General features: G+C 59.9%; 1 protein-coding gene across 2 annotated transcripts in view; it reads right to left on the bottom strand.

The window, feature by feature from the left end:
- TAFA5 (TAFA chemokine like family member 5) overlaps positions 1 to 14,336 on the bottom strand; it is a 170,886-nt gene that overhangs the window by 11,106 nt on the left and 145,444 nt on the right. The gene's annotated exons all lie outside the window — the stretch shown is intronic.

Raw genomic sequence — 14,336 nt, 5'->3', positions numbered from 1 at the left:
ATCGTGATCTCAGGGTCATGGGATCAAGCCCCGTGTCAGGCTCTGTGCTCAGCCCAGAGTCTGCTTCAGATTCTCTCCCCGTCGGCCCCTCCCCAACCCTGGATGCATGGGTGCACTCTCTCTCCCTCTCTTTCAAATAAATAAATAAAATCTTAAAAAAAATTCACTAATATTCCTGTTTCACGTTTAGCCTCTTTCTCCTCTCGAGGGTGGCTTCTCTATAAGTTAGGTTATTTTCATTCTTCCTGATTTAAAAATAAAGTTCTTTAAAGACACGAGTACTTCACTGTGTCTGCAAGCACTCCGCCGTCAGCCTCAGAACATGCGGAATGTGATTTGACAGCAAGGACACGTGGACTCGGCCATCCGGGCCCCGCCGGCTCTGCTCTGAGGTTACTGCTCAAACCCCTTCAATCGTACGGAAGCCTGGGAGGCGAGGAGCGCCGTTCCGCCCATTTCCCAGATGTTGATGGTGAGGCACAGAGAGTTAGGTGACAGGTGCTTCACCCGCAGACTGACCTCAGGCCCCGAGCACGGCTGCATGAGCTTGACTACACACCGTCTTTCACCTTTCACGGCCTGCCCCGGCCAAAACACTGTGGGAAGTACTGGCGATAGGGTTCTTCTTCTTCTTATTATTATTATTTTGCAACACTTTAAATAGATGTAACATGACTGGAAAAGAAGGTTGCCCCATTTCTCTTCTGTGCAAGTTCAGCTCACAACCTGGATTACGGATTCTTCTGCACAGATTTCATGCATGATGGGGAATTAGAAGCAGCCTGTTCTTTTGTTAAAATGCTCAATATGCAGCTGCAAATTCAGTCATGAAATTTTTATTATTCAGAAGATCTGCTTCCTGGTTTTATAAATTGTTGCTTTTGGTGGCTTTTTACTTGACCTTAATGTAGATTAAAGGGTTGTTTAAATTTTGAACTAAAAATTGTGTTCCTGGTCATTTTGTTAATTTGCAGTTGGGCTTGCTTTATAGAAATGTAGTGCATCCATGCGTAAAGGTTTCTGTGACATGTTCATTGCTTTGAACTGCAATGTATCAGTATGTGTCAATAATCACATATACTCTTGTGATCTTACGTGTATCAGTATATGACGTGTCCCAATCTAATCATTTTACCTACTGATTTCCTTTTCCTCTCCTTGGCCTGGTGCACCTTCGTTTATTCTTTGCTTTAACACTTTTAGTTTGTTAGACATGCCTTTAGAAGGCAATGTACATTTGATCACCTTAGAAGCCTGATTTCAACAGTCTCTGCCTCTGAGCTGGGGAGATTAACCCGTGTACGTTTATTGTCACCACGGGTACGGTGGTTCCATCGTAAGCAGCATGCCCCATCCTGATTTCTGGTCATGCTGCTTTCGCGGGTCATTTCTTCACGCACACACACGGCATTTCCCCTGCTTTCCCTCCTGCCATGGTTTGAGGAAATCGTGTTCTCGCTCCCATTCGTGGTGGCCTTTCTGTTAACCTAATGCACTCTTAATGATTATACCGTTTGTCTAATGACTTGAGTCATTACGGCTCCCTCTATGGCACAGACGGACATTAAGTGGCTCTTTTCTTACTCGGCAGCTGCCCACCCCCCCACCCTTTTCTAATTTAGCCAGAAATTACAAGTCAGTTTGCTATTACACAGAAATTGTTTCTCACAGTAAACATAGTATATTACATCATACGCCATGTATTTCGTGTTGGATCATGGGAACAACATTCACATCAGCTCTGTGTATTTCTTGGTATCAATAGTCACCACGATTCTTCTTATCTATGACCTTTTCCATCATCAGCCCCTGATTTTTATTTCTTTGATTGGCTTGAGATCATCCTTCATTTTTTGCAGGAAAGCTTTGTGGGTGGTACACATTCTAAACCCCTGCAAATTCAAAACCGTGTTCTTGAGTCCCTTGGTGTGAAAAACAACTAAAACTAGGATTGAAGTTGTGAATGTATTTTTCAGCCCAGTCCCTGGCTGTGATCCCTCCTGGCCTTCTGGTCCAGAGGCTGGCCCGTGCCGCCGTAGCTTCTGTGGACCCTCCTCTTGTCTGAGTCTCATCTTCCCAATTTAACGGATTGTTACGAGGCAGCTTCCTTTCATTCTTTCAATTCAAACACGCCCATGGGGTGTGTGGGTCATGATAGTGTTGTCTTGTTTCTAGTTGGGGGTTTTCTTTCTGGTCCTATTTCCATCCTAACCTGATTATCCGTCCCCTTCTGTCCCCTCCTGGTCACGGTGGTTTCATCTCTGGAGCACCCGCTTTCTAAATTAGGGATCTGCCCTCCATCCTCCACATCTACCGACTTTTTCTCTCTGACTCCATTTCTTTGCTTTCTCCAATGAACCGGCCCTCGGCTGAGGACCGCCCATGTCACTGCACGGCTTTCCTGCAGGGACAAGTCCTGCGTTTGCCGCCTCCCGTACATATCTCGCTTGCACTCGCATTTTAGGTGTCTTCGTGCTTATGCTCCAGGTCACGTAGCAAACCTTGGATGCTTGCTTTTGCCCCAGACTGTCCTTTCTCTGTGGCTCCTAGCTCCTGGGTCACAGGAGTTGCAGCTCCTTGGAGCTCTCTGACACAAACAAGCAGATGTTCTCCAGAAGTCTCCTCTGTGTACAGCTGAGGACTTTTAAGAGCTAACTTGGCTTTTAATCCTTTAGAAAGTATTCCTTTCCACAGCGTCTATTTTCCCACAGGCTCATGTTTGAACTTTGGCTCTGATGCTTTTTTAATCCCCTTTAAACGGGCAGAGGCCTGTCGGGGGCTGGGATGAGCCAGCGGGCCCAGCAGTGAGCAAGTCTTCATCCTTCGTGTCGGCTCCTGCCTGGCCTAGAAGGTCTGGAAGTGCAGAGACCCAGAGTCTTCATGTGACCCCCAACAGGCTCTTAAGTGGGGGGGCGGCTCCCAAGAGTATCTCATCCTCCTTGGGAGGTCAGGGACTCTGTCTCGCCTGTACATTCTCTTGAGAATGGAGGACCGAGTGGCCCCTGTGTGCCCCAGTGGTCTTGCTGCTTCCTTCTGCTCCCGCTCCAAGGGGCTCTTGCTGTGGACTCTGCCCCTTCCCGTGAGGCTCACCTCCGCCCACCACCTCCTCTCCTGCCACGCTGCTGGGAGCCGATCCTTGCAGTGGGACGGGAAGAGCTCCTGCTGGCCAGACCCCACCTCTGCTGCTGCCTTCTCGGTCAGTGCAGCAGTGTCCGGGCCCCAAGGTCAGGCCCAGGAGCGAGGAGGAAGCCTCAGCCTCCGTCTGCACCTGAGGAGGACTCTATCATCATGGGGTTCAGATTGTCGGGCAGGGACATGCCACGGAGTTGCCTCCCACCCACTCGTGACGTGCCCACGGGGATGTGACCAGACCTCAGCACGTGCTTCTATTCACGGAGTCACAGTGTGATGCTAGTTGTTCTCACTTCCCAAAATACCTGGAATGGGAAGCTGGGCAGAGGCTGTGCTGATGGCATAAGAAGTCGGCCACCGTATGCATCCAGAAAGCCGGGCCACGTCTTTACAGACTTGGTGGTAGGACCAGACTGATCCTCTGTCCTCCAAGGGTCGGCCCAGCTTGTTTGGTCATGCGGGGGACGGCCGTGGTTGTGGGGAGGAGGACCCTGTCGGAGGGCGGGTGGCCATGGTTGTGGGGAGGAGCGACACTATTTCCCCAACGCATCCGGTTCTGGGAAAACATGTCACACGGGCTGTGACATGTGAGATGCAGCCAGACAGCCAGCTCTGGGGTTAGGGTTAGGGGGAAGGCCACGGGGACGGCTTCCTCCCGGTGCAGCCCTGGGGGTGTGAGCCATACGGAGTGTTCTAGAAGGTGGCCCACAAAGAAAACAGCAGCACTTCTCCCCTCACAGACTCCCTGGGTCTTTCATATGCTGTTCTTTCCCCTTCCCACTGACCCAAGGACCCGTGGCAGTGGGGAGGCATGGATAAGGAAACTGAGGCTACCCAGGTATGCACCACAGCTGTCACCCTGTGGGCAGGGGACACAAGCCCGCGCAGAAAGTGGAGATGGCAGCCCTAGAGGGGGGCGCGGCAGGGGTGTCCACGCAGCCCCTGGCAAGCCTGGACTCTGTGTTCTGGCTCGGGGGGCGTGATGGGGCCTGGGGCCAGATGGTGACGCGGCATCCCTATGACTCAGAACCTACGTCACCCAGTACCTCTCGGGTCTAATGGGGACTTGACATTTAAAATCATTTGAGTTGAGACTCAGATCCTTCAATTCCATCTGTAAAGACTTGTCTAGAAGAAGCGTCCCTGCCTCATGCTGTAGCCCCTTCCCCGTGCTGTGTGCAGACACCGCCAGGAAGGGGCTCCCCATCCTGAGGGGTGCTGTCTGGGTGGCGGAGCTGGGCCGAGCACCGGCGTGCCCAGATCCGGGGGCATGAGGGGCGGGCCGGGACCCGGGTCGTGCGGACGACCACCGGCCCCCGTCGTGTGGGGCACAGCACTGCGCTGGACGGAGAGGAGCTCGGCTGGGCAGCTCCCGCCTCGCGTGCACTGACCGGCTTCCCGCTTACGTGACCCTTTCCACGGCGCTGTCGGGGGCCGCTCGCCTCCGTCCTCCACAGAGAAACACAGCCCCGAGCAATGTCATCTGGGAGATCATAAAGACTTATTAAACAAATAGGAAAAAACATGTTTTTGACCACTTTGCCAGTATTTCTGCCTGATAAGCTCATGAAACCTGGACTCAGAACAGAATGAGCTCTGACAGCTCCTCTGGGAACTCGGGATCCCTCGGAACTTTCTCCATCCTCTCTCTCCCTCACTGCCGGCACGGTGACCGCCTCACGTTCGCGGGATCACAGGGACCCCCCTGGACTGGTGGTGCAACAGAAACGCTCCTGGCCGTGGACGGGGCAGGGGAGGTCCACGACAGGCTGGCGGAGATGGGCGGTGTGGAGGCGGCAGCCCGTCCGCTCGTCCAGAACGGGGACCCCGTTCAGCGGGTCGCTCTCCGACGGGCCCCCATGGGGGTGCGCGCCGTCCGGGCCTTCCCTCAGGACTGCTGAGATCTGGGGCCATTCGACCTTTTTGGATTCCTGAGCACCCCCCAACCCCCGGCATGAGGAGCTGCTGTGGGACGCCGGTGCCTGGCCAGAGCCTCCAGGGGTGGGCCTTCTCTTCCGCTGATTCAGCAAATACTTTTGAAGTCACATCTGAGCTGTCGCTGACGGTGACAGCGCACCTGGCACCCCGTGCTGTCTCCGGGGAGCCTTGCTGGGTGCCCACTGGTGCGCGGAGAGCCGGGGCCTGTGGACGCTTCAACCCTTGCGTCCCCAGCATCCAACGTGGAACCAGGAAGGATGGGGGTGGCGGGAACAGCATTGGGGGAGGGGAGAGAAGGGAGCGCGGACCATGTGACCCAGTTGCCCACGCCAGACCAAGGGGACGGCGGGACTCGGCCTCCTGGGCCCCACACGGGGGTGCGTCCCTGTCCGGGACCCCAGTGTGGTCCGCTGGGCAGGATGATGTCCTGTCTCCGGCGTCAGCAACACTCCATCCCCAGGCGGCGGCTCGGCCCAGGACCCGGCGTCGCTGGGGCGCATGTTCCCTCCCAATTCAACCATTTGCCATTATGTACTTGGAACGATTCAAAGAACAACTTCTCTAACGAAAGTGTGGATGGACGCGACGCCGCTGCCGAGAGGAGCTCCCAGCCCTAACCCAAAGGGCCCACGGAAACCACGCGGGCTCCGTCAAACCGGCGTTCTGTTTCAGGCTCATTTCTGCCGGGGACGTGAAGAATGTCACAGCTCACGGTCCCAGCCGATGCCACGCCGGCCGCACATGTCTGTGCTCACACAGGGAATTTACTGAAACGTCCAGCCACCGCCGTGGTGATGGGGAGCGTGGCTCGGAGAACACAGCACGGATCGCAGACCGGGTCCACAGTACCGACTCGCCGCTTTTTGCTGTTCGTGCAGGAGAACCAGCCAGTGCAGGCCTGCGCTGCATCGGGGTGGGTCCCCGCCAACCACCCCCAGTCTTCCTGGATGCCAATTCTACAAACCTGAGAGAAGCCTTTTGTCTTTGGGAGCCCCCCACCAAATGGGTACAAAAGCACGTCCCTATGGGCGCCTGCGGGGCAGGAGGGGCTCAGCCACAGGCCCCTGCCCACGGAATCAGCCAGAAAATCTTCAGAAAACCCCTTTTCTCCTTTATTTTTTAAAAAGATTTTATTTATGTATTTATTTGACAGACAGAGATCACAAGTAGGCAGAGGCAGGCAGAGGGAGAGAGAGGGAAGCAGGCTCCCTGCTGAGCAGAGAGCCCAATGCGGGGCTCAATCCCAGGACCCTGAGATCATGACCTGAGCCGAAGGCAGAGACTTAACCCACTGAGCCACCAGGCGCCCCACCGTTTGTCCTTTAGAGGTAAATCTGCGACCCCTCTCGCTCTGGTGCTGAGATGTGCAGTGGTGTCCCAGGAGTGGTCACTCCCTCCGCTGGGACCCAGTGTCCAAGGCAGGAGCTGCTCACACGGCAGCAGCTGGACTGGGGTGATCCGACGGGGCCCATGTCCCTTCCTGAACAATGAGGGGTTTCCTAGGCCCCAGGCTTGTCTCCTGTATCCCACCTTTGGTCCACCTCCTACCGTGAGGCCCCTTTCCTGAGCGCCTGCTGGGGGTCCTCACCTGCATCCCAAGTCCCCAGACAGGAGCTGAGGTGAGACCGTCCAATCTGCTCCCCAGGTACACAGACCCACATTAACCGACAGTCCTTTCTGTGCTATCCCTCTGTCTTGGCATTCTGGGACTGGGGCAGCACCAAGGCTGAGGGTGCGTTTCTAGGAGGCCAGCCTGGGGCAAGCCCAGTCTACACCAGTCTACCACGGCGGTGGAGACCCCGGGAGGGGGACGTGACCAGTGAGCCGCCCCCCGAGGCTGGGCCTGCCAGGAAGGCTCTCGAGGCAGAGCTCGGGGGGTGTGGGGTTCTGCTGGGGCCTGGGATGCTGCCTGGCCGGCTGACGGCAACCCCACCGGAGCCCCAGGGACCACTGTCTCCCTGTTCCCAACAGAGACAAGGGGAGACCCGCCACACGGCACCCAGCCATGGCCTCCGGCCAGGATGCCCCACACCATCTCCCTTGCGGCCCAGAATCGTTTTTCTTTCATTGGTTTTCAGAACGAGCCGCAAAACGGCAGCTGAGACTCAGCTGTGTAATAAAAGCTTCTGATTGCGGGGATGGCTCATTGGAGATCAAAGACAAACCCAGGGCCCCCGAGCACCTCCAGGAGGCACTGCGCTCCTGGCTGGCGTCCCAATCATCCCGTGGGCAGGAGCTCGCAGCTGGCGGCGGGTCTGCAGTGCCCTGGGGCCCGGGGCTGCTGAAACGCCCGAGCCGCCTGCTGCTTCACGCTGGGGACGGGCCCACGGAGCCATGCCCAGCGCCTGGGCGTCACTCAGAACTCGCCAGCTGGTGTGATGGGAGAGTCCAGCTGCCCGGGGGCCCAGCTGGGAGCCCCGTATTTGGGGATGGGACCTGCTGTGCCCGACGCTCCCAGGAGTCGGGAGTGAAGGAGCCGCTGGCAGCCATGAGTGCGGAGGGAGGTGTGTTCCCAGCAGCAGACAGCGGAAGCGGACTCACGGGGAGAGAGAACACGGGGTACTCGGAACCGCAGAGGCCCCCAAGGCTGCCAGTGTCAGCAAGGCTGTGAGAGGTCCTGCAGGAGGGGACCGGGAGGACCAGGAACCCCTTTCCTGAGAACAGGGGGGCCACTTAGTGGTGGATTTCGCCTACTAGGGTGCTCCCCGACTTGCCTCCATGGCCACCGCTGCGCCCTCCCCAGTGGGGGCTCCAAGCTGCCCGCACGGGCGCCAGGAGCTCGGCCACGCTGGCCTCCCTCTGACCTTGGACACACTCGTGCCCACACGTGCACCTCCTGGAGTGACTGTCTGTGCCCCTCATCGTCTCCGTGTCACGCCAGTGGCTGTGCAGTCCCCTCAGTCACCGCAGACCCCGCACTCCCTCCCCCACAGCCACAGCTTCTTATCTGCCATCTGTCCGCGTCAGAGTGACCGCACACCTGTGGCGCCAACCGGCCTCACCAAAGCAAAGCTCACTGTCCTTCCACCAGTGGCCCACGGCCCCCAGGGCAGGCTAAATGGACGCCGGCTTCTTCCATACGTCCCAAGGTCGTGCCTCAATCCCGGAGATGACCTGGACCCTGGGATTCCTGAGAAGCCAGGCTCTCTAGGAAGCTGGCCCCAGGACGGGCTCTGTGTGCACCCGTCTCTCTCCTGACTGTCTCTGACCAGTTCTGACCTACTGTTACCCCCAGGAGAAGCTGCCCCAATCACCTATGTGAGCCAGGTTTATGACCATCAGGGGACCTGGGGCCTCCCCAGGGGCAAATGTGCTGCCCCACAAATGCTGGCCCACAGAACAGGTATGGGTGAATCCCTGGGGAGCAAATGCCCAGTCAGCCCAAAGCCTGGGGACCGACCACTGTAGCGGGCTGTGCCAGGGGCTCCCAGGGCTTCGTGCTGGACACGGAGCACTCATTCCCAGCCCAGGGGAGCGCCCAGCACAGAGGGGGCCCTGCTATCCACAGACACTCTCCCTGAGCCCGGGGACCGTCCCTGAAGTCTTTGGATTCCAGGCTGGCCATCTCCCTCCTCCCCTGACGGAATCCCGAGTTCCAGGTTCGGGACGACCCGGCACGGCTGACCTCGGGCTTCGAGGGGCTCGGCTGAACATCAGACGTGCTTGATCTGAATCTTTGTCCGTGACCCCTTTTTCCATCTGGGTTGAGAGGGCGCCTTCCCCCCTGCAGCCCCGTGCTCGCGGCCACGGATGGACCTGCGCTCACCCCACCCTTGGTGGTCGCGCCCGTGGAAGCCCACATCTGGGAGCTCTGGGAATTCGGGGTTTAAGTTCTTTGATCATCTGTTCTCTGCGTTTCTCTACTTTTGAACCTTGCATTCTTCAGAATTCCTGAACCGATCTTCTAGTCTTGTTTAATCCTCCTTCTCTGGAAAAATCGACTCCTTGGCTGAGACTTCCTCGTTCTACCGGATTGTTTCCAGAACCGGTTACACACTCACGCTGGTGTACGTGAGCACACACTCACACGTGCGTGATCCCACGAGTACGTGTGCGCGCTGTGCACACACTGTGTCCCGTTCTCATAAAATGATACATATTCTTGATCTTCTTAGCATCCACGTCCGCGTCCTGGCGTGGCCATGACTCTCCTCTTCACACAAACTTGGGGCTTGGGGGTTTTGCGGGTGACAGGTCACCACTGCGTCATGGGCAGCCCGGCTGGGCTTGGGGCAGGTTATCAGGGGTGCCTCGTACCGGAGCATGGCGGCTGCGGGGTGACCATACCCCTACGTGGGGCTCAGGGGCCCGGAGCCAGACGCACCTCCAAGGGAGGAAGGTTCAAGGCCGGGGCCTGGCGCCCTGTGGGCATGCTGTCCCCGCCTCACTTCCTGACCAGCCTCTGATCCCGCGGGCCGCCGGCCAGCTTTAGGACCCTGCTCTGCGGGGCCTCCCCCACTGCCTCCAGCACCCCGTTCCTCCAGTTTCCCCTGCTCATGGTTGGGCGGTGGCCTTTGGTCATTGTCGTCACTTTGCTGCGTCCACGGTGGTGGGTGTGACGTGAGGAGCTGGTGGGCAGTTGGTGGGCTTCCCAGAAAGGTCCTCAGGCCCCAAACCACAGTGACCCAGGATTTCAGCCTTAAGCTTGGTAAATTAGTGCGGGGATGGGTCAGGTCTCCAAAGTCATATCCACCCAGAACTTTCCGTTTTTGGAAATGTCATTTGGAATTAAGGACGGGATCAAGTTTGTGACCCGGAATCATCCTTGAGGTGGGAAGAGCCTGGGTAAGAGGGCATCTTCACAAGGTCCGGCTCTCGTGGTCAGGTGGCCCTGTGATGACGGACGCACACACTGGGGGATGCGGCCACATGCCCCAGAGCGCCTAGAGCCCCAGAGGCAGGACAAGGCTGGACGGACACCCCGCAGAGCCTCAGAGCATGGCCCTGGCATACTGTGGCTTCAGCCGACGAGAACGGATGTCTGCCCCTGTGAGCCTCCAGGTGCGGGGTCAGGGGTGGGGCCGCCGGAGCCTCACAGGGCGCATCCCCAGAAAGAAGCCGCAGCGTCCCCTCCGAGAGCTGAGGGCCTGCGCGCCTCAGGACTTGGGTCTCCAGGATGTCGCCTCCACGCCTGTGGTCAGCGTGACGGGGTCCAGGGTGTCCAGACTTGCTCCTCTCGCTGTGTGAGCCCCCGGTAGGTCTGTCTGCCGCGGGGCCAGCTGGGAGGGCTAGGAGGGCTCGTCTGACCTCCAGGACACCCAGAGGAGCTGCTCCTCACTGCCGGGGACCTGAGCACGGTGCCCCGACGAGCTCGCCCACCAAGAGCGTCCGCTTCTGCCGCTTCCTCTCCCGCACACTCTGCCTCTGCTCCTCTCCGTCTCCCTGTCACTTTACACAGGCGTCCAGGGGGCAAAAGCAGGAAGCAACTATGTGTGTTCTTTCAACTGGGCACCCAGGACAAGCACTGCTGAGTTTCTACAAATGGTCTTACAAGAATCTCCACGCCGGTGTGTGGGGCTCAGAGCCGGGGTCCAGGGCTCAGGGCTACGTGTACCCTCCTCCTGCTGTCCACCCCGGGCAGGTGCCTGGCCCAAGGAACCCTAAACGGTGTCTGGCTGGTGGAGTCAGGAACCACACGCTCCAGGTGCCCCCAGAGCAGAGGCCCACGTGCCGCTCCCATGGGCTGCTCAGAGGGTCCAGATCTGGCACACGCCAGGCCCTCAGGGGTACACCTGGGATGCAGGAATGCAGAGACCTCATGGGTAACTGGGCAGTGTGGACACGGCGAGTCATCCTGGGCGGCAGAGCTGGGTGGCCTGGCCTGGCCTGCGCTAGCTCACACCCAGGACCAGACACTTGGTACCGCAGGAGACGCCCGTCGGCAGAGCCCAACAGGACCACAGAGAACATAACCCACCCGGGGGCTCATCTGCCGTGTGATCAGGTCTGCAGCGAGCGCCGACCTCTGGGACCGTCAGGCTGGGCCGGGCGTCCCCTCCCAGCGTCATCCGACAGAGACGCCCTGTCGCTGCTCACACCTTCACTGGCGCCCCCCACCCCGGACAGCTGGGCACAGACGTGCTCGGGCGGGGGCGGCTGTGCCACTGGTTCAGAGCCTGCTCGTGGAAATGTTGTTGGGGGAAGTGAGTTCCCAGGAAATCCCGGGTCCTGGACAGAGCCAGACGGATACCCCAGTGAGAAGTCCTCAGGCCCACAATGGGCTGTTTGCACAGGACAGAATTCAGAGGTGTCGCGTAACAGCTCCCAGGGAAGATGGGTTCCCGTCTGGCTGGTCCATTCTGACTGGGGAGACAGGACAGCAGGTCCCATCGGGCACCCAGCAAAACGTATGCGTGCGCACGTGTGGTGGAGCGGCTCCCGACTGCGGCATCACGGTGGCCGCCAGCACGTGCCCCTTGTGAGCTCAGCCTCTAGCATCTGGGGACGCGCACGGCGTAGGGAGGGCAGGAGGGCACTTCGCTTGCAGGGTGGACCCAGGCTGGGCGCCATCAGCGGACTGTGGAGCTCGGGGGAGACCACCTCTGGGGATGTCATGGGAGGGCGCTGTCGCCCCGAGGGTCAGCCTGCAGCGTCCCTCATGTCTCCTTTCCTGGCGCTGACTGGCGTCCACGGGACCAACCCAGGGTGGAAGCAGAGCCCGGAAATCACGCGGGTGCTGGATCTTCCCCGAGTTCCCCAGGACGGTAGCTTCCCCGCGATTCACCATAACCTGCAGCCGTCACCACGTCCTGCGGGCGGCCCCGTGCACGCAGGAGCTTTGCTCAGCCGGATTCCCCCTCAGGACACGACATTCTCTGATATTTTTACTTAATTTCTTCTTCTTTCTCTTAAATGTGGGTCACGACCCAGCAAATTAATTTCACGGCCCACTAATGGGGTGAGGACCTGACCTCCGAGAAGGAGCGTGCTCGGAAACGCACGCGTCAGCACGTTCCCGGGCTCCACACAGGTGATGGCACAATTCATTATAGCACGTTCTTATGTCAGCCCTGAGCGGGGGGTGGGGGGGTGGGGGGATGGGCAGGGGCCCGTCAGGCCCGTGCCCGCCGCCGGGTGCTGCCGGGCACAGAGACGTGAGCGGCCCGGCCCTCGCAGAGTGGAGCAGGGTCGGGGACAGCCCTTCAGACATGACTGTGGCCGCTGAAGGGGCATGGGCCGTCACGTGGCCAAGCAGCCACAAGGGCACTCCAAGGCCATCTCACAGGAAACCTATTCGTGGTGAAACAGGACATGGTGGTGCTGACCAACGTCGGTGATGGGACGGAGCTGCCGTCCTGAAGACGGGACCACACGCTCCAAGTATTTGGTGTTTGGGTCGAGAGCCTGAGTGAGCTTTGAAGAAAGCTTTGCGAATGGCCACCACATGCCAGGGCCGCTGTCCGAGCCAGAGACGCGTCTGCAGACCCCTGGGGTGGCCCCAGCCTCCAGCATCACCACGCGGCCCCTCAGCGGGATGCGCCAGCCCAGATCCAGAGCACAAGCCCTCCACATGGCCAGGGGCGCCTGGCCCCAGGCGTGCACCCCTGTGAGGGGCGAGGAGCGCCGAGAGCGAGCCCTTTTGCGGACTGGCCCTGGGCCTAGCAGGTGTCCTGCCCACACCGGGCCCACAGGGGCATCTGCCCGAGGACCAGCGGCCCCCCAGGTGGGCTCCCCCAAACAGGCAGATGGGAGAATCCAGCTTCAGAGCTAAAGGACGCGTGGGCTTGTGCTAAACCAGACCCAGGGTTTGAGGGGGGTTGGCCCCGCAGGCAGACAGACCACGTCTGCCGCCCACTGCCGGCTGTGGTTTTCACAGCAGCCAGACCAAGGCAAGGGTCCTGAGCTCCTGGGCCTGTGGGGTCAGTCCTCCAGCGGGCTGGCCCCCAGCACCAGGCTCGGGGCCCGGAGTGCAGGTCTGACCCCACAGCCACACCCCAGGGCCACTGAGGTGGGGTGGTGTGGAGCCTCCCCAGCCCTCCTGCCCCAGGCCCTGTCACAGGCACGTCCCGCCCTCAGGGCTGCCATGGGCCCAGCGGGGAATCCACGCACTGACCCGCAGCTCCCAGGGGCGGGGACAGGGGCTGGCTGTCTAGGATCTGCTTGTTCCCAGCTCTCTGACTTTTGGGTACAGCACACAGAAAGACCCGGAAAGATCCAGAAAGGTAAGCTACCTCCTGGATGCGCCTGGAAGGGACAACACACGCCAGAAGCCCCCCAGGCCCCTGAGAGCCAGCCGGTAGGTGGCAGGTCACGAGCCGGTGACCCCCACACACATCAGAGGTGCAAGGCCCAGCTGACCGGCTGCTTCCGTGCTGGGCGTGGACAGACATGGCCTGGGCGGCTGCTGGGCGGCACAAGGCTCTCTGTGGCCTCCCCGGCCTGTTGGCTGAGAGCGGCACTTGGCCGGTGCCTGTGGGTCCTGCCTGCGCTGCTGCCCACACAAACCCGCCTGACCCCCACAGACAGACGACCCGTCCTCAGAACAAGCCCCCGAGGGGCCCGGGTCATGCTTTTCCTCGGCAGCCACAGGAGCCAGGTCCCCTGGACATGCATCTGGATGGCCTGCCGGGGCTCCCCTGCACAGACTGACCCGCGAGGAAGGAGGAAGCGGGCAGGTTCTCCCCCTCCCCAGCTGCAGGGGCCGCAGCCCCCATCTTGCGTGACCCAGTAAGGACACTCAGATGTCCGCCGGGCTTTCCAGATCCTTCCCTGTGGGCCCCAGACCTGCCTGACTGGACATTCCCAAGACGCAGAGGCGGGAAAGCAAGGCCAGGAGATCCCAACCCACTTCGGGGCTCGGGTTCTACGTGGAGGGCACGGAAGAGCCGGGACTGGGGTGACGGTCAGTCGGGCAAGCAGAGGCCGCTGCTGGGCTGGCTGAGAGCTGCGGGGTCCCGGCGCCCAAGCCTGTGGACGCAGGCGCCGGCTCCCATGGCTCACACCACCGTGCGTGGGCCTTGAGGAACTTACCTTGAAAAAGGGACCTCAGAGAGCGGCCCCAGAACCCTTCCCCGTCCTCCACTCTGTGCCCTCGGGACAGCAGCCATGGGACCCAGGCGGGTCTCGGCTACTGGGACAGAGGGTACGCAGGGGGCCCCTCAGCGGGCTCTGGGAGGGACTGGGGTGCCCTCGGGGGTTTCAGGGTCGGGGCCTCTGCTCCGGACGGCCACCACGCAGTACCCAGAGCCGGAGCAGACCTTGAGGACCGCGCCTACCCTGCTCCCGCTCCCTATAGAGGCTTCAGCGGCTGTGGGGGGTCCTAACCC

Source organism: Mustela lutreola, chromosome 8 (assembly GCF_030435805.1).
Source record: "Mustela lutreola isolate mMusLut2 chromosome 8, mMusLut2.pri, whole genome shotgun sequence".
Taxonomy (NCBI): domain Eukaryota; kingdom Metazoa; phylum Chordata; class Mammalia; order Carnivora; family Mustelidae; genus Mustela; species Mustela lutreola.
The sequence above is the reverse complement of the archived record's forward strand: the minus strand, read 5'-3'. Positions and strand labels throughout refer to the sequence as shown.